Source organism: Schistocerca cancellata, chromosome 6 (genome assembly GCF_023864275.1).
Source record: "Schistocerca cancellata isolate TAMUIC-IGC-003103 chromosome 6, iqSchCanc2.1, whole genome shotgun sequence".
NCBI lineage: Eukaryota > Metazoa > Arthropoda > Insecta > Orthoptera > Acrididae > Schistocerca > Schistocerca cancellata.
Window position 1 is genome coordinate 558,356,864 of NC_064631.1, and position 25,187 is coordinate 558,382,050.

The 25,187-nt window shown below is 45.2% G+C and overlaps 1 protein-coding gene across 1 annotated transcript in view; it reads left to right on the forward strand.

Annotated features, from left to right (window-relative positions):
• The window catches only part of LOC126190761 (uncharacterized), a 484,901-nt gene that overhangs the window by 300,662 nt on the left and 159,052 nt on the right, over positions 1-25,187 (forward strand). The window lies entirely within an intron of this gene.

Genomic DNA, 25,187 nt, shown 5'->3' on the forward strand with positions numbered 1-25,187 from the left:
ATTGAGATATGGTGACGGTGGTGGGCAGCACAGATGCGGCAATTCATCCTCGTGCTCCGGAAACCAGTCCTATGTGTACAGGGGCCCTTCACCAAATGGTTCAAATGGCTCTGAGCACTATGCTACTTAACTTCTGAGGTCATCAGTCGCCTAGAACTTAGAACTAATTAAACCTAAATAAGCCAAGGACATCACACACATCCATGCCCGAGGCAGGATTCGAACCTGCGATCGGAGCGATCGCTCGGCTCCAGACTGTAGCGCCTAGAACCGCACGGCCACTCCGGCCGGCGCCCTTCACCACTGGGGGACAAACACGGAACCATAGGACGGACCTGATCGTCCAAAATGGTCACATAGTCCGTGGCAGAAATGCGACCTTGTAGAGTATCCATGAGGTCCACGATATACCACGGGCCGGCCGTGGCGGCCGAGCGATTCTAGGCGCTACAGTCTGGAACCGCGCGACCACTACGGTCGCAGTTTCGAATCCTGCCTCGGGCATGGTTGTGTGTGATGTCCTTAGGTTAGTTAGGTTTAAGTAGTTCTAAGTTCTAGGGGACTGATGACCTCAGAAGTTAAGTCCCATAGTGCTCAGAGCCATTTGAACCATTTGATATACCACGGTACGGCTGCTCAAATCATCCTTGAACCCCCACCATGTTACACTCATAGTGTGTAAACTTGGCCAGAAGTTGGAAACAGCGTGAAACGAGATTCTTTCGACCGAACAACTTTCTTCCATCGCTCCGTTGTCCACGTCTCATGGCTTCAGCACCACGTTTTCCTTTTACGGGAATTTGCATCAGCAATGAATGGTTTGGAATTACAGCCCGCTCTCTAACTCCTTGCTTATGGAGCTCTCTTCGTATTGTTCTGGTGTTGAGAGGGTTCGCTAACATGATATTCAGTTCTGCAGTGACTTTTACAGCTGTCTTCCTCATATTTTAAATCAAAATTCTCTTCAGTGACCGTCTGTCACGGTCATTCAATACACGCTTTCGTCCGCGTTGGGACTTAGCGGATGATGCATTTCCGCGTTCGATACAGTGCCTTTTGAAGTACACAATACTTCGTGTACCTCGGTTACGGAAACACCATAAGAGCAGCAACAATTTACCCACGTTCGAATTCACTTAATTACAACACAATGCACTCGCAGCTGTACAGAACACTGTTATGACCACGACTGGCACTTGCAACGTATTGAGGACATTGCACGAGTGCCATTCGTGGTCAAATACACTACTGGCCATTAAAATTGCTACACCACGAAAATGACGTGCTACAGACGCGAAATTTAACCGACACGAAGAAGATGTTGTGGTATGCAAATGATTAGCTATTCAGAGCATTCACATTGTTGGCGCCGGTGACGACACCTACAACGTGCTGACATGAGGAAAGTTTCCAACCGATTTCTCATACACAAACAGCAGTTGACCGGCGTTGCCTGGTGAAACGTTGTTGTGATGCCTCGTGTAAGGAGGATAAATGCGTACCATCACGTTTCCGACTTTGATAAAGGACGGATTATAGCCTATCGCGATTGCGGTTTATCGTATCGCGACGTTGCTGCTCGAGTTGGTCGAGATCCAATGACTGTTAGCAGAATATGGAATCGGTGGGTTCAGGGGGTATGCGGAACGCCGTGCTGGATCCCAACGGCCTCGTATCACTAGCAGTCGAGATGACAGGCATCTTATCCGCGTGGCTGTAACGGATCGTGCAGCCACGTCTCGATCCCCGAGTCAGCAGATGGGGACGTTTGCAAGACAACAACCATCTGCACGAACAGTTCGACAACGTTTGCAGCAGCATGGACTATCAGCTCGGAGACCATGGCTGCGGTTACCTTTAACGCTGCATCACAGACAGGAGCTCCTGCGATGGTGTACTCAATGACGAACCTGGGTGCACGAATGGCAAAACGTCATTTTTTCTGATGAATCCAGGATCTGTTTACCGCATCATGATGGTCGCATCCTTGTTTGGCGATATCGCCGTGAACGCACATTGGAAGCGTGTATTCGTCATCGCCATACTCGCACATCACCTGGTGTGATGATATGGGATCCCATTGGCTACACGTCTCGGTCACCTCTTGTTCGCATTGGCGGCACTTTGAACAGTGGACGTTGCATTTTAGATGTGCTAAGACTCGTGGCTTTGACCTTAATTCGATCCCTGCGAAACCCTACATTTCAGCAGGATAATGCACGACCGCATGTTGCAGGTCCTGTACGGGCCTTTCTGGATACAGAAAATGTTCGACTGCTGCTCTGGCCAGCACATTCTCCAGATCTCTCACCAATTGAAAACGTCTGGTCAACCGTTGTGGAGCAACTGGCTCGTCACAATATGCCAGTCACTACTCTTGATGAACTGTGGTATCGTGTTGAAGCTGCATGGGCAGCTGTACCTGTACATGCCATCCAAGCTCTGTTTGACTCAATGCCCAGGCGTATCAAGACCGTTATTACGGCCAGAGGTGGTTGTTGTGGGTACTGATTTCTCAGGATCTGTGCACTCAAATTGTGTGAAAATGTAATCACATGTCTGTTCTAGTATAATGTATTTGCCCAGTGAATACCCGTTTATCATCTGCATTTCTTCTTGGTGTAGCAATTTTAATGGCCAGTAGTGTATAACTGCCGAACCTACAGTCTTGGCTAGCACCGGCTTTTATGTCCAACCATGCATTTCTCTCTGTGTTTCCGCTTCTTTGTCCAAATCTTTCTGCAGAAAACTGGCTACATGTCCCTACCTACAAAATTTTCTTTTCAAATAGAAGGAGTTGTCCAGAAACAACTCTCTCAGCATAGTTTCAAATTTGATTTTGCTACTTATCAGGTATTTGATATCAGTGGGTACTTGATCAAAGATTTTGGTAGCAGTATTCACCACTTAATGAGGAGAAGTTAATTTTAATGAAGAGTAGTGGAAGTTATTTTTCCTTCTAATCTGGACGTTATCGTTTAGTTGTAATGGATTATTTACAACACCTTTCACGAGAGAAAATACAAACTGTGATGCTGCTGTTAAAATACCTATTCTGCAGTTGTCTACAAATGATCGAGGGGGAGCACTACATATTGTTCTTAAGTGGAGTTGGAATGCCCTATACCGTCAATGTTAAATTTAGTGACTTGGCTTCCCTGTATTTCAGGAACCACTGTAGCTATTGACATGAAACTTTTACAGCAAATTAAACTATATGTTATGAGTCTACTGAACTAAAATAATTGCATTTCAGCTGCTTTCGGAAACACAATTTTTTAATTACGCGGTTAAAATTTTGTGTGCTTATATATATGTTATTACCGCTTGAAAATTTGAATACTCTACTCGAAGTGGTTTCTGAGATTTAGGGAAAAATGCAACAGAAAATGTAAATTTTTAGGAACGGCTTCTAAAATTCAAAAGACTGTAACTCAATATATGCTTAATTTTTATTTTATTTTTAGTCACTCAGAAGCACGCTGCACCATACTGTATATCATCCTCTTGATATTTTTCAAGTTTTTTCTTCTTTTCTTCTTTCTGGACTCCTTAGTGGCCAACTGTGCTGCATACTCTGCTTTACCAATGTGAATCTTGTCCATCCGTTCAAGTTCTCTGATGCAGTTTGCTCCAGGATTAATTCTCAAATGCTGTAGCAGTCTCACCCTTCCAATGCTGCCATCATTAAAAGCAATAACAGCATCACTGACCCCCCACTTTAGTGTCTTCATTCCAACAAAAACATATAAGTTTATTGAACGACTCATTGGGATTTTGAGTTTGACCGTGCAGCCACTTCTTCAGTAATTCAGGATTTGCCAGGTCTCTGTAAACAGGTTTTATTATATCCATGAATGCTGCTGGGATGGAATATTTATGGCTGTATGAACTGTTTAAATACTGGGCATTGCGGTAATTGCACCATGTGTCAGGTCCAGGAGGGCAGAGCTGGTGTACTGGTTTTTTATCAGTTGAAAGTCTGTGGAAGAAGGTAGCCCATACTTCCTGCTTCATTTCCAACAAATCTTCAGTATTATTTCTAATGACCATCCCATAATACTGCTGTAGTTGATCAATCATTTTGTCTGTCAGCCTGCCTCTTACGGTTTTACCATCAGAATGTTTCTTGTCTCTCAAACTTTGTTTCAACTTCATTAACCTGGTACCCATCTTCTTCTAGACATGGCCTTTATAACACAGCAATCCATAGTCTTCTATATAAAAAATTACCGATTTTATTAGATCTTGAAGTAATGCATTTAAAAATTTTGACATTTTCTACCGGTGTAGATTATATTTAAAACAATAAAATAAAATACTTCCCATGCGAGTTTATAAGTGATATGTATATCATTTTATTCGGAAAATTGCAAATTTTATAGTGAGATAAAAATACGAAAATGTGAATAAAATTTTTTCCGTTCTAAATCCTCTTAAGGCACAATTTTGCGCAATGTAGACATTTTTGTTAAAGACGAGTTACCCAAAGTACATTTCCATGCAAAATTACAGAATAAAAATAAATTGTATGTCAACTTACTGACTAGCATGAGTGGTAGGCAGGACGTGTCTTCGAAATCTCTGATAGCACGTCTACACTAATGGTCTTTACTCGCCACAGGGTTCCACTTCCCCAAGCAATGCACTGAGTGGACGTAATTTCCCAGTTGCGAAAACAACACAATATTTTAGGGTGATTATCGATAATAAAACTAAGATGGGCTCATCATATCTGACATATCATTACTAGATGTGGAGAAGCATGCAATACCATCAGAGCTACGGCTAGAGAATCGTGACGCTCTGATCGGCGGATAGCGAGGACTGTATACCGGTCCCTACTAAGGACACACTTTGATTATGGACTGACGTCTCGCAGAAGAGTGTCAGACACCACGCTCCAAAAGTTCGACACTATGCAGTACAAAGCCTTGCTTATAGTCATTGGGGCGTCTATGTCAACCCCAACCAACGCACTACTACTTGATGTGAAAGAACCACCGAAGCTGCGACGAATATTCTGCAAGAAATTCCTCCTGCGGTCCTATTCCGACGAATATGGGCCTCATGACCAAAAAATCCGGGACGTAACATCCTACTGACTGTGTGTGTGTGTGTGTGTGTGTGTGTGTGTGTGTGTGTGTGTGTGTGTGTGTGTGTGCGGAAGATGATGGCTAAATAAGCAACTTCCATTCGTCGCGGCTGAATATATGAGACACAGGCATTAAGGCAGGTTCAAATGGCTCTGAGCACTATGGGACTTAGCATCTGAGGTCACCAGTCCCCTAGAGCTTAGAACTACTTAAACATAACTAACCTAAGGGCATCACACACATCCATGCCCGAGGCAGGATTCGAACCTGCGACCGTAGCGGTCGCGCGGTTCCAGACTGAAGCGCCTAGAACCGCTCGGCCATACTGGCCGGCGGCATTAAGGCACAAGGTGTGGAAAAGTCCTCTTCTACCGCATTACAACGGGCCATATGATATGTCGGTCTGCAGATTGATGCCTGGTCCACTTTCACGTTTTAAAGCCAGGGTCCAACTAACGTAATAACAATGGAATAATAGCATTGGAATTCCTGTCCCACTGTCACCATGCGTGTATAATGTATACAGATGGATCCCAGTCTAGTGACGGCGCTGGTATTGCCTATAGCATACCCTGAAGCAAACGGCAAGGCCTGTACAAGCAAGGTCCAAATTCCAATATCATGCCAGCCGAGCTGATTACCGTTTCGGAAGCCCTGCTATTCGGACAGACAACCACAGCAGACACAACAGTCACAATCTGTGATAGTACTTGAGCCCAACAACTGATTAAAAACCATCAAAATAGTTGTACCAACCCATAGCTGCAGCATTTATCAGTGTTGTGTTTCGGTTGCAGAGGAACCATCGCAACAACGTGATGGCATGGATGAAAAGCTGGGATGCCTGGAAATGAACAAGTAGACATGCTGTCAAACCCGTCTGAATATTGATGTACCTACATGTATGGCTTAAAACCCAAATCTTGTTCTTGTGTACTGTTCCTATGTTCCGTCTAGATGGTACTTATATACCTGCACAGATATTCAATTCTCTAATCGCAGCTTTTGAAACAGTTCTTACATGACATACAAAAGAACAATTTATGCTGATTTACACTGCTGGCTATTAAAATTGCTACACCACGATGATGACGTGCTTCAAACGCGAAATTTAACCGACAGGAAGAAGATGCTGTGATATGCAAATGATTAGGTTTTCAGAGCATTCACATAAGGTTGGCGCCGGTGGCGACACCTACAACGTGCTGACATGAGGAAAATTTCCAATCCATTTCTCATACACAAACAGCAGTTGACCGGCGATGTCTGGTGAAACGTTGTTTTGATGCCTCGTGTAAAGAGGAGAAATGCGTACCATCACGTTTCCGACTTTGATAAAGGATTGTAGCCTATCGCGATTGCGGTTTATCGCATCGCCATATTGCTGCTAGCGTTGGTCGAGATCCAATGACTGTTAGCAGAAAATGGAATCCATGGGTTCAGGAGCGTAATACGGAACGCCGTGCTGGATCCCAACGGCCTCGTATCACTAGCAGTCGAGATGACAGGCATCTTATCCGCATGGCTGTAACGGATCGTGCAGCCACGTCTCGATCACTGAGTCAACACATGGGGACGTTTGCAAGACAACAAACATCTGCACGAACAGTTCGACAACGTTTGCAGCAGCATGGACTATCAGCTCGGAGACCGTGGCTGCGGTTACCATTGACGCTGCATCACAGACAAGAGCGCCCGCGATGGTGTACTCAATAGCACGAATAGCAAAACGTCATTTTTTCGGATGAATCCAGGTTCTGTTTACAGCATCATGATGGTCGCATCCGTGTTTGGCGACATCGCGGTGAACACACATTGGAAGCGTGTATTCGTCATCGCCATACTGGCGTATTACCCGGCTTGATGGTATGGGGTGCCATTGGTTAAACGTCTCGGTCACCTCTTGTTCGCATTGACGGCACTTTGAACAGTGGACGTTACATTTCAGATGTGTTACGACCCGTGGCTCTACCCTTCATTCGATCCCTGCGAAACCCTACATTTCAGCAGGATAATGCACGACCGCATGTTGCAGGTCATGTACGGGCCTTTCTGGATACAGAAAATGTTCGAATGCTGCCCTGGCAGCACATTCTCCAGATCTCTCACCAACTGAAAACGTCTGGTCAATGGTATCCGAGCAACTGGCTCGTCACAATACGCCAGTCACTACTCTTGATGAACTGTGGTATCGTGTTTAAACTGCATGGGCAGCTGTACCTGTACAGGCCATCCAAGCTCTGTTTGACTCAATGCCCAGGCGCATCAAGGCCGTTATTACGGCCATAGGTGGGTGTTCTGGGTACTGATTTCTCAGGATCTATCCACCCAAATTGTGTGAGAATGTAATCACATGTCAGTTCTAGTATAATATACTTCTCCAATGAATACCCTTTTATCATCTTCATTTCTTCTTGGTGTAGCAATTTTAATGGCCAGTAGTGTACTTCGTACCAGGGTACGATTTAAATTAATGTCTAAGCAGAATTTTCATACCAAAGTACAGCGTAACGTGTATAGCATTTCCGGTGTCGAGATGGCTATGTGGGTATGTTCCAAAAGCCAATAATAATGATAAAAAGGCGTTACTGACTTCTCCCTCTCCAGGGCTTGCAACAACACGAACGGTAAAAGTGACTGAACTGAGGTGTATAGACAGCCGTTGTAGCCGAGCGGTTCTAGGCGCTTCAGTCCGGAACCGCGTTGCTGCTACGGTCGTAGGTTCGAATCCTGCCTCGGCAGTGGATTTGTGTGATGTCCTTGGGTTAGTTAGGTTTAAGTAGTTCTAAGTCTAAGAGACTGATGACCTCATATGTAAAGTCCCATAGTGCTTAGAGCCATTTGAACCTTTTTTTTTTTTTTTAGCTGTATAAGAAGCTCTAAAAGGTGTTTTTCTTATCCCCCTAACTTTTAGTTAATATGTACTCCAGATATTTTGAAGGTACTGCCTTGCTTACATATTCCCAATCATTCTTTAAAATTATCACAGGTCTTGTACACTCTGATGTGCAGAAGTGAAGATATTGTGTTTTCTTAAAATCGAGAAAGAGACTGCAGGCAGAAAACGAGTCAATAATCTTCCTAATCGTATAATTTAGATTTTTATCTGTTGTGTTCACAGTTCAATACACCTTCTTCCTGTTTTTATGCTTGTTCTGTGTTCGGTTTTTGAAGGGCTGTTCACTTGACCCTCTTACCACAAAATCTGAGAGGAGTGTGATGGGGAGTTTCCCTTGCAGGTGACATCCACTGACCAGTCTTCGTTCGAAGTCCCTGTTACTGCTTCTCTACTGACAAGGCGATACTTCCCGCCTCCTACTACATCGGCGGGTCCTCCGTTCGTGACATCTGGTGGTCAATAATTGCGCATTACATAGTGGTGTCTGGATATTTCTGATCAGACAGTGTATCTAAATCTATACTCAGCAAACCACTGTAAAGTGCTTGGAGAGGCTACTTGACACAGTGCGACGTATGAAGGTTTCTTCCCATTCCATTTGAGCAGGAAGAATTATAGCGTGCATGGCTTTGTGCTCATAGTAATTGGCCTGATTTTGTCCTCGCGGAGCTTGTGGGAGGGATATGTAGCGTGGTGTAGTATATTCCTAAATTGCTCGCTCAACATTGTGTCTTGAAACATTGTAAGTAGGCTTTCGCGACATATTGCAGAGAATTGGTAGACGGTATGCCGCTTCATATTTTATTTTATTATATAAGCTTATTTCGGCTTTACTGCCTTCATCAGGACATGTCCTGACGTAGATGGACATAAGTTAACTTTGAGTAAACTATTATTGCCATCTATAGTTGTTGGATGCAATATTTCTTTCAGTGACGTTTTAAAGTTCGATAATTTGCTGTTGCACGTATGTTATAACTAGGGCCCGGATTTTAATTACCTAAAAAACAGTGAAATATGCAAGCATTTATGACCCAAAAACTTACATAAATATGACCTTAAAAATAAAATATGACTTAATAGAAGTTTATTTAAAGCATTCTTGTTTGCTTATTTAATTTTTTATTCACCATAAAGTAATACAAAATTCACTTCTCAAAATATTGTAAGTATAGTTCTTTCTTTCTGTAGGGTTTTTGGCTAATTTTGACTTTTTTTTAAATTTCTGAATGTTTTATTTTCTAAACACAAAGTACAGTGAAAAGATCGTCTATCGAAACTGTAAAACAATGTTTTTATTTCTACATAGTATTTAAAGTGTTTCACATTATTTACTACCGCATGTCAATCTTCAGTACCTGCAAAGTTGCACTGGATCACAAGGTGCATTTTCAGGTTTTCCATTGTCAAAGGTCTACGGTTGTCGCTGAGGATAGTTTTGTACCTGGAAAAGCTCCTCTCCACTTCATAAGACGTCACTGGAGCGTATTTGAAGGCAGCCAAGTCACTAGAGTTCAGCTTTGTTTCAGTATCTTCAAATGTTGCGGCATTCCCTAAAAGACTGTCACTAATTTAGCACGGTGCATAATATCCAGGATTCCGTTGGAGAACACTTTGCAATTTGGTTTTCACTTTGTCAGCTACATGACCACGAGCTCGACCCAACTCACTCTGCACATGTTGCACAATACTCAGGGCCTCACACAGCTGAGGCCAACAGCTTCCAGTCGTTTGATGGCTTTTGATATCACTGAAAAAAACTGGCATTGATGTATTCCAAGTTTCGAGACAATGTATCTGTAAAAACTTATTTCAAAATTTTGATGGTACTTGATTCATCGCTATCAAGCTCACAGAAGATTGTCTTTATTTGGGTGTAGTTGGTGCAGTAATACTCAGCAGCATTAAGCCAAGAACCCCATCGTGTAAGACCAGGTTTAGGTGGGAGGGGCTTGAAGGTGCTTGTTCCTTGAATTTCTGCACACGTAGCGTAGCCTTCACATAGATTTTCTTACCACAGGAAATTAATTTGTCCACTTCAGGGTAATTTGATCGCACCTCTTCGGCAACTCTGTGCAACACATGTGCAAGGCAAATGGCCTACACCATACTGGGGAAGAGAATCTGAAGCCCTTTGACTGCTTTAGGCATATATGAAGCACCATCTGTTACAAGCAGCAAAATGTTGTCTCTTTTCACACCATCCGGCCACAGTAGCTTCAGAGAGTTGTCAAACAAAATAGCAATCGTCGAATTGTTTACTCTATCGAGAGCTTCAAACGTTAGCTGGAACATATCTCCAGGGCCATCAACTTTTAGAATACCAACAACAACATTTGCAATCTATCGCCCACTAATATCCGTAGTTTCATCTATCGACAGCCAGATCTTTTGCTCAGCAATAGTAATTCGTATTTTGTTTTGCACATCATGGAAAAATAGTTCTTTTTCAGTGTAGATTCATCTGGAACTCGATGTGTTGTGTAATTTTCCAAGAACCGTCTGAAGCGTGGATTCTTTAGCCTTTCCAAAGGGATGTTGCAGGACACCATCATCTCACACAAATCCTTGCAGAATGATTTCACGGATGACCATTGATCTGTCTGTTCAAATAACAGCGTTTGCCTGCTGTTATTTTCAGCACTTCGTTTCACACAGCTGCTTTGCTTAGCGGTGTTACAGTGTTGTTGTACATTAAAGCGCTTTTCTGCACTAATTTAAAGTTTACAAAATAATATTTTCCCATCAGTACTAAAGAACTTCTCTCCAAATTCTCGAACATATCCTCGCAACTACATGCTGTCGGAGCACTTTGCTTTAAGCATGTTGAACAAGGCAAAGGCTGTATTCAAAATGGTTACTGGGAACACCTGTGCGACTGCGATGATTATTACGGCAGAAGCCGACTCTGTTGGCTCTGAGAGCGTATTGTCGACTCTGTGCAACAATGTTTTATGTTCGCGAAACGACTGTTGTGGTACACCGATTTTCTGCTACAGTCCTGAGAAATAAAGCTGTGTATCTGTTTATCTTTCATAATAGCACGTTAAATATTGTCTCATGAGCAACATATTCATTTTCTTATTCGTGTGTCCCGTAAGATACGAGAAAAACGGTATATGCATTTTTGGCGAAAGTTGACGGAAATATGACCTATTATATTAAAAGTTAGTCGCAATATGACCTATTACTAAAATCTGTTGAAATATGACTTTATATGCACAATCAAAATACATTTTTCGACACTAAAATGCGTAGATTTGTGTATAAATTGTTCTAAAATTCGCCCTATAGTTAAGAAAAAAATGTGACTTTCATTAAAATCCGGGCCCTAGTTATAACAAATTACTTGTTATTTGATAGATATATTGATAAGTAACTTCGAATAAACAACTAGTTCAAATGGTTCAAATGGCTCTGAGCACTATGGGACTCAACATCTTAGGTCATAAGTCTCTAGAACTTAGAACTACTTAAACGTAACTAACCTAAGGACATCACACACACCCATGCCCGAGGCAGGATTCGAACCTGCGACCGATAAACAACTAGTGATGAAACTTGAATTTCTACGACTATCAAGTAATAAGTAATTTATTATAATATACGTGCAACAGCAAATTATCAAACAATTTAAAAACGCCACTGACAGAAATAATGCATCCAACAAGGAGTGAGTGCTCCCCACTTGCCAACAGTGCCCGGCAGACGACCATGGTCACCCATCCAAACGTTAGCCAAGCCCAACAGCGCTCAGCTTATGTGATCTAACGGGAACCGGTGTTATCACTGTGGCAAGGTCGTTGACCATTTATTATAATAAGACATTATATATATTGTATTGTTATAGTATCTGTCGTACATTAAAATTAGGAGTGCAGCGAGTTGTAATTGCCTGATAAAAAAGATGAATCAGCCAAAAGAGAAGAAGGAAACGTATTGAAACTTCACAGGTTGAGAGGGTGTGTGATGCTATTGCGGTGAAGCCGAGTCAGATGTATAAAGAACATGGCAGTGTGAGCCCACTTGCAACTGTGACGTTGCATCCCCTCAGGCATGGATGCATGCACTGATTCGGCTCGGAAGAGTGTCATTTCGTTGTATCCTCTCGAGAAGGCTCACAACCGTTGTAACTGGTCTGCGATATTCTGGATATTGACACTGAGACCTAATTGCTGTCCCACACGTTCTATCTGGGATACACATAGGCATCTTGTTGGCCACGGGAGAACATTAACTTCAGACAGTTCACAGAGCCACGTGCTATTTTAAACGGAGCATTGTTCTACTGAAAAATGGCATCACAATACTGTCGCATGAGAGGTAACACATGAGGATGCAGTGTCCGTGACGTACTGTTGTGTCGTCAAAGTCCCCTCAGTCGCTACCACCTGTAACCTAAAGTCATATGGTTTTCCCCACAAGGACGCCATGAGTTAACACCGCTGCTGCTCTCCAAAACATTGGACAAATGGGATCTCTTGACAGGTCGCCGCCATCTTGCTGACGAGGATCACCCGAGATACTGCAGAACCGCGAGTCGTCATTCATCAGCATTCTACCCTCCGTGTCAGGGTACCATACTAAATGCGCCGGTTTGTGTTATGGTGCAACGGCAGCCTAGTCCGGCGGCGTCTAGTCTCCGACCAGTGGTGTGCGATGAACCAGAAGGTTGAAGGGGGTCCATTACTTGCTCTCGGACGGCAGGCGCAGTTGTGAAGGCGTTTCAGTGTGCTTGGCGAAACAGTACGACGTGATCGGACGTGGTTCTCTGGAACTTTGGTGGCGAGTGTGCTTGCCTTTACTTTCTCATGCACTCCAACATCGAGCCACGGTCGCATCCGAATGCCCCCACGGACACGGATTGCACGATTCAGTCAACTGACCGGATGAAGACCCACAATGATGTCCTTTTAAACAGGTGCTGATAGCAGTCTCACACGAATACGCAGCATCTTCGTGATCACTCAGTTTCTGAGGCTAGATACCAGGATAGGTAATAACACTATACACGAACAATACTAATGCTCTCTGGTGGCTGTTTTACCTGTCAGACTGAGCGAGGTGGCGCAGTGGTTACCACGCTGGACTCGCGTTAGGGAAGACAGTAATTCAAATCCGCGTCGTATCTTTCTGATTTAGGTGTTTCGTGATTTAAATCACTCCGTGCAAATGGTGGGATTGTTCTTTAGAAAGAACCTTGCCTTTTTCTTTCCTAATCCGCGAAATGATGAGAGCTTGTGCTCCATCTCTAATGACCTCGATGTCCATGGCACGTTATATCATAATCTTCCTTTCTTATACCTACCTGTCACAGAAATTGCAGCTGTAATTATTTACAATCCGGCAGGTGTACGAAATTTCAGTGGCATCCGACCATGACTTCTTGGTATTTTCCCTTTTTGTGAGGCACTGTATACGAATGAGGAGAGGATGGGCCCCGCTCTAGGGGGGGGGGGGGGGGGGCAACCCGGGGTATCTGCCCAGGGTGGCAATTTCGGGGAGCTCCAAATTTATATTCTTGAAGAACAAAACCTTGTTCACGAAGAGCGCAGCATTCGGTGCACGTTGGGCTATCACTTATTCATATGATTTTGAAATGCATCCCTGTTGGTTTTGGACATTTTTGAACCCATTCTAAGTTGATCTCTGAACGAATCATAAGTTGATTTTTGAAAGTGTGCACAGTGTACGTGATGTCTCTGCCAGGGCAATCCCCGTCGCATCTACACTCCTGGAAATGGAAAAAAGAACACATTGACACCGGTGTGTCAGACCCACCATACTTGCTCCGGACACTGCGAGAGGGCTGTACAAGCAATGATCACACGCACGGCACAGCGGACACACCAGGAACCGCGGTGTTGGCCGTCGAATGGCGCTAGCTGCGCAGCATTTGTGCACCGCCGCCGTCAGTGTCAGCCAGTTTGCCGTGGCATACGGAGCTCCATCGCAGTCTTTAACACTGGTAGCATGCCGCGACAGCGTGGACGTGAACCGTATGTGCAGTTGACGGACTTTGAGCGAGGGCGTATAGTGGGCATGCGGGAGGCCGGGTGGACGTACCGCCGAATTGCTCAACACGTGGGGCGTGAGGTCTCCACAGTACATCGATGTTGTCGCCAGTGGTCGGCGGAAGGTGCACGTGCCCGTCGACCTGGGACCGGACCGCAGCGACGCACGGATGCACGCCAAGACCGTAGGATCCTACGCAGTGCCGTAGGGGACCGCACCGCCACTTCCCAGCAAATTAGGGACACTGTTGCTCCTGGGGTATCGGCGAGGACCATTCGCAACCGTCTCCATGAAGCTGGGCTACGGTCCCGCACACCGTTAGGCCGTCTTCCGCTCACGCCCCAACATCGTGCAGCCCGCCTCCAGCGGTGTCGCGACAGGCGTGAATGGAGGGACGAATGGAGACGTGTCGTCTTCAGCGATGAGAGTCGCTTCTGCCTTGGTGCCAATGATGGTCGTATGCGTGTTTGGCGCCGTGCAGGTGAGCGCCACAATCAGGACTGCATACGACCGAGGTACACAGGGCCGACACCCGGCATCATGGTGTGGGGAGCGATCCCCTACACTGGCCGTACACCACTGGTGATCGTCGAGGGGACACTGAATAGTGCACGGTACATCCAAACCGTCATCGAACCCATCGTTCTACCATTCCTAGACCGGCAAGGGAACTTGCTGTTCCAACAGGACAATGCACGTCCGCATGTATCCCGTGCCACCCAACGTGCTCTAGAAGGTGTAAGTCAACTACCCTGGCCAGCAAGGTCTCCGGATCTGTCCCCCATTGAGCATGTTTGGGACTGGATGAAGCGTCGTCTCACGCGGTCTGCACGTCCAGCACGAACGCTGGTCCAACTGAGGCGCCAGGGTGAAATGGCATGGCAAGCCGTTCCACAGGACTACAGCCAGCATCTCTACGATCGTCTCCATGGGAGAATAGCAGCCTGCATTGCTGCAAAAGGTGGATATACACTGTACTAGTGCCGACATTGTGCATGCTCTGTTGCCTGTGTCTATGTGCCTGTGGTTCTGTCCGTGTGATCATGTGATGTATCTGACCCCAGGAATGTGTCAATAAAGTTTCCCTTTCCTGGGACAATGTATTCACGGTGTTCTTATTTCAATTTCCAGGAGTGTATGATTTTGAAACGTATCCCTGTTGGTTTTTGTACATTTTTGAACCCATTCTAAGTTGATCTCTGAACGAATCATAAGTTGATTTTTGAAAGTGTGCACAGTGTACGTGATGTCTCTGCCAGGGCAATCCCCATCGCATCTATAAATATAAAGCTTTCCCGCAGACAAAAGGGGACAGGGCTGTACGAGCTGAGGCGAATAAACCCGAACGAACGGGTGAATGCCAGTCAATGTTTTTTTTTTATGTGGTTGGTTGGGTGTGCTAATGTTCTGCGTTGTTATAATTATTAGCAAAATCCATAGATTCAGACTACCAGATTGGAAATAAACGACTAACAGGAATAAGAGGTAAGAAAGATTACGTGTTATCATCTCCGTGTATCCAATAAAATGAAATTTCGACAAGAAGTTCTGCGAGCTCTCTACATTTCTAAGGGCCGGTCGTACAAGTCCCCGGTTAGCAGCCGCTTAAGTTTTGTTCTCGGAATAGCGCGGAAAACGCGCTGTACGAACACGTGATAACGCCTAACCGGAGAATAAGCGCGGGATAACTGAACCGGCGATTCTGGCAGGGTTAGGGAAGTTAACCGGAGAGTAAGTTTCGACAATGGCAGGAATAGTTACAGCATTTGTGATGACAAGATTTCTGTTAGAACGGGGAACAAGAAGGAACAGGAACATATCACAAATATATGGAACAATGTGATGATTCCAAATTACATTTCGTACTACTACTTTTTGATCTCATGCTTGTGTGTATTAATGGAATGTGAAACTATTTCCTAACATAGGCCCAGTAGACATTTGATATTGGTACTTTGTGGATTATATTCTGTCGTGCTATTTATGTAAATGAAGTACATAAAAATGAACATTTGTGCCACAATAGTCTCACTTATTTACCGTGTGTTACAATTTCTGCAATATCAGAAAGACATATTTCCTTTTTTCCAGCAGACAGTAACAAAACGGACGTAATCAAATCAAGAAGCCACACCAGTGTTGGGTACTATTCGTATCAACAACTTTCTCAGTATTCGACTACGACATTTTGAAATTTCCTGGTGGCAGATTAAAACTGTGTGCCGGACCGAGACTCGAACTCGGGACCTTTGCCTTTTGCGGGCAAGTGCTCTACCAACTGAGCTACCTAAGCACAACTCACGACCCGTCCTCACAGCTTCAATTCTGCCAGTACCTCGTCTCCTACCTTCCAAACTTCACAGAAGCTCTTCTGCGAACCTTGCAGAGCCAGCACTCCTGGAAGAAAGGATTTTGCGGAGACATGGCAAGCCACAGCCTGGGGGATGTTTCCAGAATGAGATATTCACTCTGCAGCGGAGTGTACGCTGATATGAAACTTCCAGGAAGATTAAAACTGTGTGCCGGACCAAGACTCGAACTCGAGACCTTTGCCTTTCGCGGGCAAGTGCTCTACCAACTGAGCTACCCAAGCACGACTCCCGACCCGTCCTGACAGCTTCAGTTCTGCCAGTACCTCGTCCCCACCTTCCAAACTTCACGGAAACTCACCTGCGAAACTTGCAGAGCTAGCACTCCTGGAAGAAAGGATATTGCGGAGACATTGCTTCGCCACAGCCTGGGGAATGTTTCCAGAATGAGATTTTCACTTTGCAGTGGAGTGTGCGCTGATATGAAACTTCCTGGCAGATTTAAACTGTGTGCCGGACCGAGACTCCAACTCGGGACCTTTGCCTTTCGCGGGCAAGTGCTCTACCCCGCCGCTGCAAAGTGAAAATCTCATTCTGGTAACGACATTTTGATTTATCGTGGCCGTGCGGTTTGAGACGCCATGTCACTGATTGCGCGGCCCCTCCCGCCGGAGGTTCGAGTCCTCCCTCGGGCGTGGGTGTGTGTGTGTGTTGTTGTCAGCGTAAGTTAGTTTAAGTAGTGTTTAAGTCTAGGGACCGTTGACCTCAGCAGTTTGGTCCCTTAGGAATTCACACACACATTTTTCATGTAGCAAAACGTATGACAAACTTTGATAAGATAATAGATTCTTGGGAGGAAGGAAATCACGCATTGTAAAGCTGTAGCAAGATTAGGGAGAAAAAAACGCTGAGACCTAAAAATTGAAGAAATGTGTACTGCCTTGCTTGTCTCTTGTGTTTACTGGTTTTATGTTTCCTACATTTAATTTCATGTCACACAAAAGAGAAAGTTATTAGCTAATAGCCAATTAAGAGTGTAAATTTTCTGAAGAGTTCTTATTCTTCCAGTCACAAATAATCCAACCCAGTATCAATTGTGAGTTTTTTTAAGGGGGTAGGATGTCAAACCGGCCGACTGGGACCAGGTGAGGAACCACAAGACATTTTAATTTCCACTGTCCTGAATATAGTATTGATGGCTTCCATTGGATAAGGTACACGTCTGAATTACATACAGCGAAATACAGTGACGTGCGATAGAAGAACGTTGTGTGAAGAAGGTCGCATTGCACTTTGACACACTTACGACCAAATAACGTGTCTTACATTTCTTCGAACATACATGTTTTATACATCAAACTCTTCATAAAGGTGTGCGCTACAAAATGAACATATTTTTGAAAAATCGATTTTTTTTATCGCAAACGCTCGATTGGGGCGGGGAAGCCATTATCAAGTTTTTGCCCCGGTTCGGAAATATCGTAGATCCAGGGGCTCGGAGGGGAATGAGGCAGAAAGTGAGAAACAGTGACCCCTACCCCCAAAGCCCAAACTTGGATCCATGCCTGACAGAATAGTGCTTTCCTGTTGATCGTTTGTAGGGCACAGTACAATCAGGGAAAATGCAAGTGAACGCCTGTTAAGAAATCAGTGCGGCTGCTGATTGACTGTGGGCACGCCCAACTAGGCAGCTTAGTCCGCCTGAAACGGCGATTCTTATCGATTCCGAATCAACCGTTTAGTCGATGGAACGATCGAGAGCACGTGCCGCGCTCGGCCTCAGTGGAGACACGCCCCTGCAGCTGGTGACGCACGCGGCGTCAGACGGAGCACCGCTTCCCTCGCCTTCTCCTCCCCCTTCCCCTTCTTTTGTGCAGCTGGCCCGCCTCTTCATATTCCCCCTCTAGTCGCGGCCGCGCCGTGACGCGCGGGCCGTTATGACCGGCCAGCGGATTAACACGATAACTGCGCCCGCCGGGCGAGTTGCCCAAATGTTTACCAGAGCCGCTGCTGTTAATCTGGACCAGGCGGGATGCGCGAATAACATCAGCAGACGCTTACGCTGTTACTTTCAGTTTTAGGTTTTCTGAAAATTCAGAGGTCCCTTCTAACAAATATCTGAGTGCTTACTTCACCTTCTTGGTCAGGCGCAGAGCCAAGGGGAAGGAGAGGGGCACCATAGAGTCATCCAACCCGCTGAAGAACAGTTTACTACACTGAAGGGCCAAAGAAACTGGTACACCTGCCTAGTATCGTGTAGGGTCCCCGCGAGTACACACAGGTGCCACAGTAGAATGTGGCATGGACTCGACTAATGTCTGAAGTAGTGGTGGAGGCAAATGGCACCATGAAACATTCAGGGATGTCCATAAATCCGTAAGGGTACGACGGGGTGGAGATCTCTTCTGAACAGCACGTTGCGAGGCATCCCAGATATGCTCACTAATGTTCATGTCTGGGGAGTTTAGTGGCCAGCGGAAGTGCTTAAACTCAGAAGAGTGTGCCTGGAGCCACTCCGTAGCAATTCTGGACGTGTTGGGTGTCACATTGCCTTGCTGTAATTGTCAAAGTCCGCCGGAATGCACACTGGACATGAGTGGATGCAGGTGATCAGACAGGATGCTTGCGTGCGTCGTATCTAGACGTATCAGGGGTCCCATATCACTCCGGCTGCACACGCCTCACACCGTTAGGCTAGGCGGAAATTGTGACGTGTGACGTGACACGACACTACAGCGCGACACGCACGTGCCGCACGGGTCACGCGGGTGCAGCGCATATTGCGACGCGTACACCATACTTCGCACGCGCCGACTGGCGACGCTCTGCCCTGACTGAACCGAAGCGCGCGCAACCTCTTATCTTTCTCAAACGATTTTACAGAAACTATTCTCTGAAAATGTATGATTTTTGCCTTACTTGTGGCGTTATATGTCAGCTTCGTGCCCATCACCTCGCTATGACCATTCTTATTCTGATGTACACATTTTAGTAAGGCACTACGCAAAACTCAAAAAGTTTGCAACGAAAATTAGGGGTCGCTATGATTTTGCGTTTGGTGCATATTACACCATATGTTGCTGCGTATGAAATTTAGCTAACATGCTGAATTTTTGTTTAGACTTGGGAGGAAATCTCTGTCTGCCTCCGATCTCGAGAAAATGGATCCCATGTAGCGCGCTCACTTCCGATCTCAGGCCCGCGAGAAAGAAATACTCGCAACATCTCTCGTATCTCATAAACCGCTCGAGACATCGAAACGAAAGTTTGACGAATGATAGCACACAAGGAGGAGAGTGTTTTGCCAACTATTAAACACAGGGAACTTTCTTATCTATGGCGATATATCACTACTTATACTTCTTTTTTTTATTTATTTCACTCCAGTGACTGCAATTTTTTAAGAGTTATCGACAACTAGCGAAACGAGAGCTTCCTAGTATGAAAATAAACATGAAATTTCTTCTTTCATGTTACTGCAAACCGATACTACGAGGTTTTTCGTAAGCTATTGAGCTCTCCAATTGCCAATTACTTGTTTAATGAGGCCTTACGTTTCGGAATTCTGTCTCAATAGCTGCTGTCAGATGAGTTTGGCAAATTACATTGTGACAAAGGAAGTAAAGTTAAACCAGTCACCAAGCGAAATGTGGCCTTTACTCATAAATGGCGATGCTTCTTCGAATGAGAAAAGGTTAACAACTCACACAAAAACAGATTGGCAATTCTGTTGGAATTTTGGTGGAATTCCCGTAACCCATCGCATTTTTAACACTGAGCGACGGGAATGGAAACTTACCAAAGGATTTTATTCCTTCTCTTGATCTGGGCAGTATTAAAATAATGACGAGCGTTCCTTCAGGCGGAATGTCAGGCACATGCCAGATACTGTTTACTCACCTAGGGCTTGCCAAACTGACAATGCGTGATCGCGAATAAAATAGTTGTTATTGAGAAAAATAAACAATTGATCTGTCGCACAACACAATGGTCAGTGTATTGTCAGCGGCGAAGGATAATGCGCACGATAGGAATGCACAAGTTAGCCATGTGTGCCTTGTGAGATGGAGTTCTAAAAACATTGTCATGAAAGTAGATCTGCCTTTGTCAGCAGTACATTTCAACAAATTGAATATATCTAATCATAACACTCTTTTAGGATATTCCTACTTTCGTAATAATACCATTTTCTTCATTTGTATAGCCTGTTGTTGTATAATTAGTTTATTAATGCTGATAATATCCATGCAACGATTGAAATGCTTTTTCTCATCACGGCGAACCAATTAAAACATTGTTATTTGTGACTGCTTTTCGACTGTTTCTAGCTTGCAGTGGAAATATGTTGTTCACATGCATGTAGTACAGTGTGTCATATTACATTATTACATACATATCAGAGTAATCACAGTGAAACTTCTATACTTCAGATCTTGGACGCTTTTTACCACAAGAACAAAGGGATCACACCTGTGGAGATTATCCCTTTCTAAATTTTTGTAACAGATCGTACAGATACGCTAGCTTACTAGGCAGCGAGAATATAACCTTGCTTTACTTTCCTACCTTGATTCTTAATCACATGATTTTATAATATTCCTTGCTTCCTTATTCACTACCCACTGTCCCTTCTTGCGATCTGAAAACATCACGGAGGCATATGGTACAATTCCAGCGGCCAATGGCTCATCAGTTACTGAAGAGTACATTTTTCTTGACAGAAGAAAAACAAAACAAAACTACGCAGATATAAATAACAGAAAAGTATAACGTGCTAACGAAGTAAGCTGGAGCGTTTAAATGACGAAAAACGAAACACTACCCAAAGGCATTAAATTCAGTACACAGTAAGGCAAAATTTATCGTATTCGCAATACTACCACTGCTGATATGCGCCGTTCCGATGTGAGCATATGGCTGGGCTACTTTTCCGCTCCCCTCCTCAAATTTCCCACGATGCTAGCGAGGCAAGCGCGACGCGCGGCGCGAGAAACTGTGCCTCAACCACAACGCCGCGCGACCTGGCGCAGGCGCGTGTCGCGTCCCAGTCGCGTCGCGTCGCAGTTTGCGCGGTCCCATTTGAACCTGTGATGTTACAAAAACCCGCGCTGCGCTGCGTCGCGCCACACGCGCTATACGCGTCTCAATTTGCGCCTAGCCTAACACAGCCTCCGCCAGCTTGAACATCCGCTGCTGACATGACGGGTCCATGGCTTCATGAGGTTGTCTCCAAACCCGTACACGTCCATCCGCTCGATAAAATTTGAAATGAGACTCGTCCGACCAAGGAACATACTTCTAGTCATCAGCAGTCCAATGTCAGTGTTAATGGAAATGGACATGAGCGTTTGCCGTCACTGGCAGGGCCGCCTTGGTGCAGGTCTTATTACATTCGATGCCACATTGGGCGACCTGCGCGCCGGATGGGGATGAAATGATGATGAAGACAACACAACGCCCAGTCCCTGAGCGGAGAAAATCTCCGAGCCAGCCGGGAATAGAACCCGGGCCCGTAGGACGGCAATCCGTCACGCTGACCACTCAGCTCTTTTTTATTTTTTATTTATTTATTTATTTATTTTGTAGTCTCATTTTGTTCGTTTTCGTTCATTGTATCTGCTCGGAGCGGACGTCGTAAGACATCCGTTTCAGTTCGTCGTTGATCCATTAACTCAGTTTTTTTTTTTTTTATTACAGAGGGCAGCTAACCCTCTGACCGAACACGCTGACTTACCGTGTCGGCTTACTTTGTCGCGAATTCAGTTCCCCGGCGGATGCTATCGGGGCGGAATGTCGGTGTTGATGGGCACAGGCGAGGCGTAAGCGAGGCGTAAAGGTTTGTGTCGTGCAGCTATCAAGGGTACGCGAGTGGGCCTTCGACTCGGCCCATATCGATGTGATTTTTCGTTGAATGGTTCGCACACTGACACTTGTTGATGGCCCTACACTGAAAACTGCAGCAATTGCTGTCACGTTGAACGTGAACTGAGGTGAAAAACGTCATAGGATAGTGATATGCGCACATACAGATGGCGGTAGTATCGCGTACACAAGGTATAAAAGGGGAGTTCAAATGGCTCTGAGCACTATGGGACTTAACTTCTGAGGTCACCAGTCCCCTCGAACTTAGAACTACTTAAACCTAACTAACCTAAGGATATCACACACATCCATGCCCGAGGCGGGATTCGAACCTGCGACCTTAGCAGCAGCGCGATTCCGGACTGAAGCGCCTAGAACCGCTCGGCCACAACGGCGCTGGACGCATGGGACATTCAGTTTCAGAAATCTTTAGGGAATTCAATATTTCGAGAACGACAGTGTCAAGAGCTTGCAGAGAATACCACATTTCAGGCATTACCTCTCACCACGGACAACGCAGTAGCCGATGGCCTTCACTTAACGACCGAGAGCAGTGGCGCTTGCGTAGAGTTGTCAGTCCTAAGAGACAAGCAGCACTGCGCGAAATAACTGCAGAAATCAATGTGAGAAGTTACAATGAACGTATTCGTTAGAACAGTGCGGCGATATTTGGCGTTAAAGGACAATGGCAGCAGAAGACCGACACGAGTGCCTGTGCTAACAGCACAACATCGCCTGCAGCGCCTCTCGTGGGCTCGTGACCATATCGATTGGACCCTAGACGACTGAAAAAACCGTGGCCTGGTCAGATGAGTCCCGATTTCAGTTGGTAGGAGCTGATGGCAGGGTTCAAGTGTGGCGCAGACCCCACGAAACTATGGACCCATGTTGTCAACAAGGCACTGTGCAAGCTTGTGTGGGCTCTATTTACATGGAATGGACTGGGTCCTCTGGTCCAACTAAACCGACCATTGACTGGAAATAGTTGTCTTCGGCTACATGGAGACCATTTGCAACCATTCATGGACTTCATCCCCCCGCCCCCGAACAATGACGTAATTTCATGTTGTTATTCGCGATTGATTTTAAGAACGTTTTCGAGGGAATGATTTGGCCACCCAGATCGCCCAAAGTGATTCCCACCGAACATTTAAGGGACATAATCGAGAGATGAAGTCGTGCACAAAATCTGGCACCGCAACACTTTCGTAATTGTGGACTGTAGAGGCAGCGTGGCTCAATATTTCTAGAAAGGACTTCCAACGATTTGTTGAGTCCATGCCATGTAGAGTTGCAGTACTATACCGAAAAAAAGGAGGTCCGACACAATATTAAGAGGTATTCTATGATTTTTGTCGTCTCAGTGTAATATAGGCACCGTTTCACAGGCAGACCGTACCTACCGTTGGTAGAGCACTTGTCCGCGAAAGGCAAAGCTCCCGACTTCGAGTCTCGGTCCGGCACACAGTTTTAATCTGCCATGAAGTTTCATATCAGCGCACACTCCGCTGCAGAGTGAAAATCTCGTTCTGGAGACCGTACCTGCTGCCAACAGCAAATCTGGCGTGCTTCGTGAGTCGACAGGTCCGGCAAATCACAGGAAGTTGACCAAGGCAAGACAGAAAGGAAAAGTCCCTCAACTAATAAGAAACTAACTTATCTCTCTCGAATGTAGATGAAAATGGCCAAAATAAATACCATTCCTCTCATTTAGACACTCACATAGCCATAGTATGCCGACCTGTAATCGTAGTGCTAAATCAAACACTGATAGTGGTCAGTGCATCTTTGGATTTCATATTGTCAACTGGCATTGTCAGTGTTATGGGATAGTACTGGTTTTATAGTGTAGTTCTGAAATCAGTTTCAGTATACGTGAACTTATCGAATTTTTGGACTAGTGCTTTTCACATAATGTATTTCTTGGAAGTTATGCTAAAGCAATGTACTAAGTGCTGATGTAAGCAAATTATTATGAGTATTATTATATTTTATTAGTATTACTATTAGATTACATTCCCCCCTTCCAGAGAGAGCCGCGCATGTTAACACACCACTGTGGGATTCGTATGGAAGCGTCGGCCCCCGGATCCGTCTGGTGAATTAACGACGAGGACCGGTGTGGATGTGGTTTTCAGGAGTTTCCCCACATCTGAGCAGTGAACACCGGGTAGTACCCACGGCCCGCCTCAGTCACAGATTTACAAATATTTATGGCGACCGTTCACATTGCTCAGTCCGATAATTAACATGCCGAAACCATGACGTTGCGGGATAAAGGGCACGTAATAAAAGCTGTTTCACTAAAATATCTATATTCTGTCTGTCTGTCTTCTACTATCTTTGCTTCTACCTACTCATAGCCACTGAAGCGCAGAATAAACTGGTATAGGCATCCGTATTCAAATACAGAGATACGTAAACAGGCAGAATACGGCGCTGCGGTCGGCAGTGCGTGTATAAAACAACAAGTGTCTGACGCAGTTAGATCGGTTACTGCTGCTACAATACCAGGCTGTCAAGATTTAAGTACATCTTCATCTACATGGATACTCTGCAAATCACATTTAAATGCCTGGCAAAGGGTTCATCGAACCACCTTCACAATTCTCTATTATTCCAATCTCGGCGCAGTGGTTAGCACACTGGACTCGCATTCGGGAGGACGACGGTTGAATCCCGTCTCCGGCCATCCTGATTTAGGTTTTCCGTGATTTCCCTAAATCGCTTCAGGCAAATGCCGGGATGGTTCCTTTGAAAGGGCACGGCCGATTTCCTTCTCCATCCTTCCCTCCCCCGAGCTTGCGCTCCGTCTCTAATGACCTCGTTGTCGACGGGACATTAAACACTAGTCTCCTCCTCCTCCTCCTGCCACCGAACTTCACTAATTCTCACTAATTCCCACTCCAATCTCGAATAGCGTGCAGAGAGAATGAACCACTATATCTTTCCGCACGAGATCTGATTTTCCTTATTTTATCGTGGTGATCGTTGAGTTCCGACAGG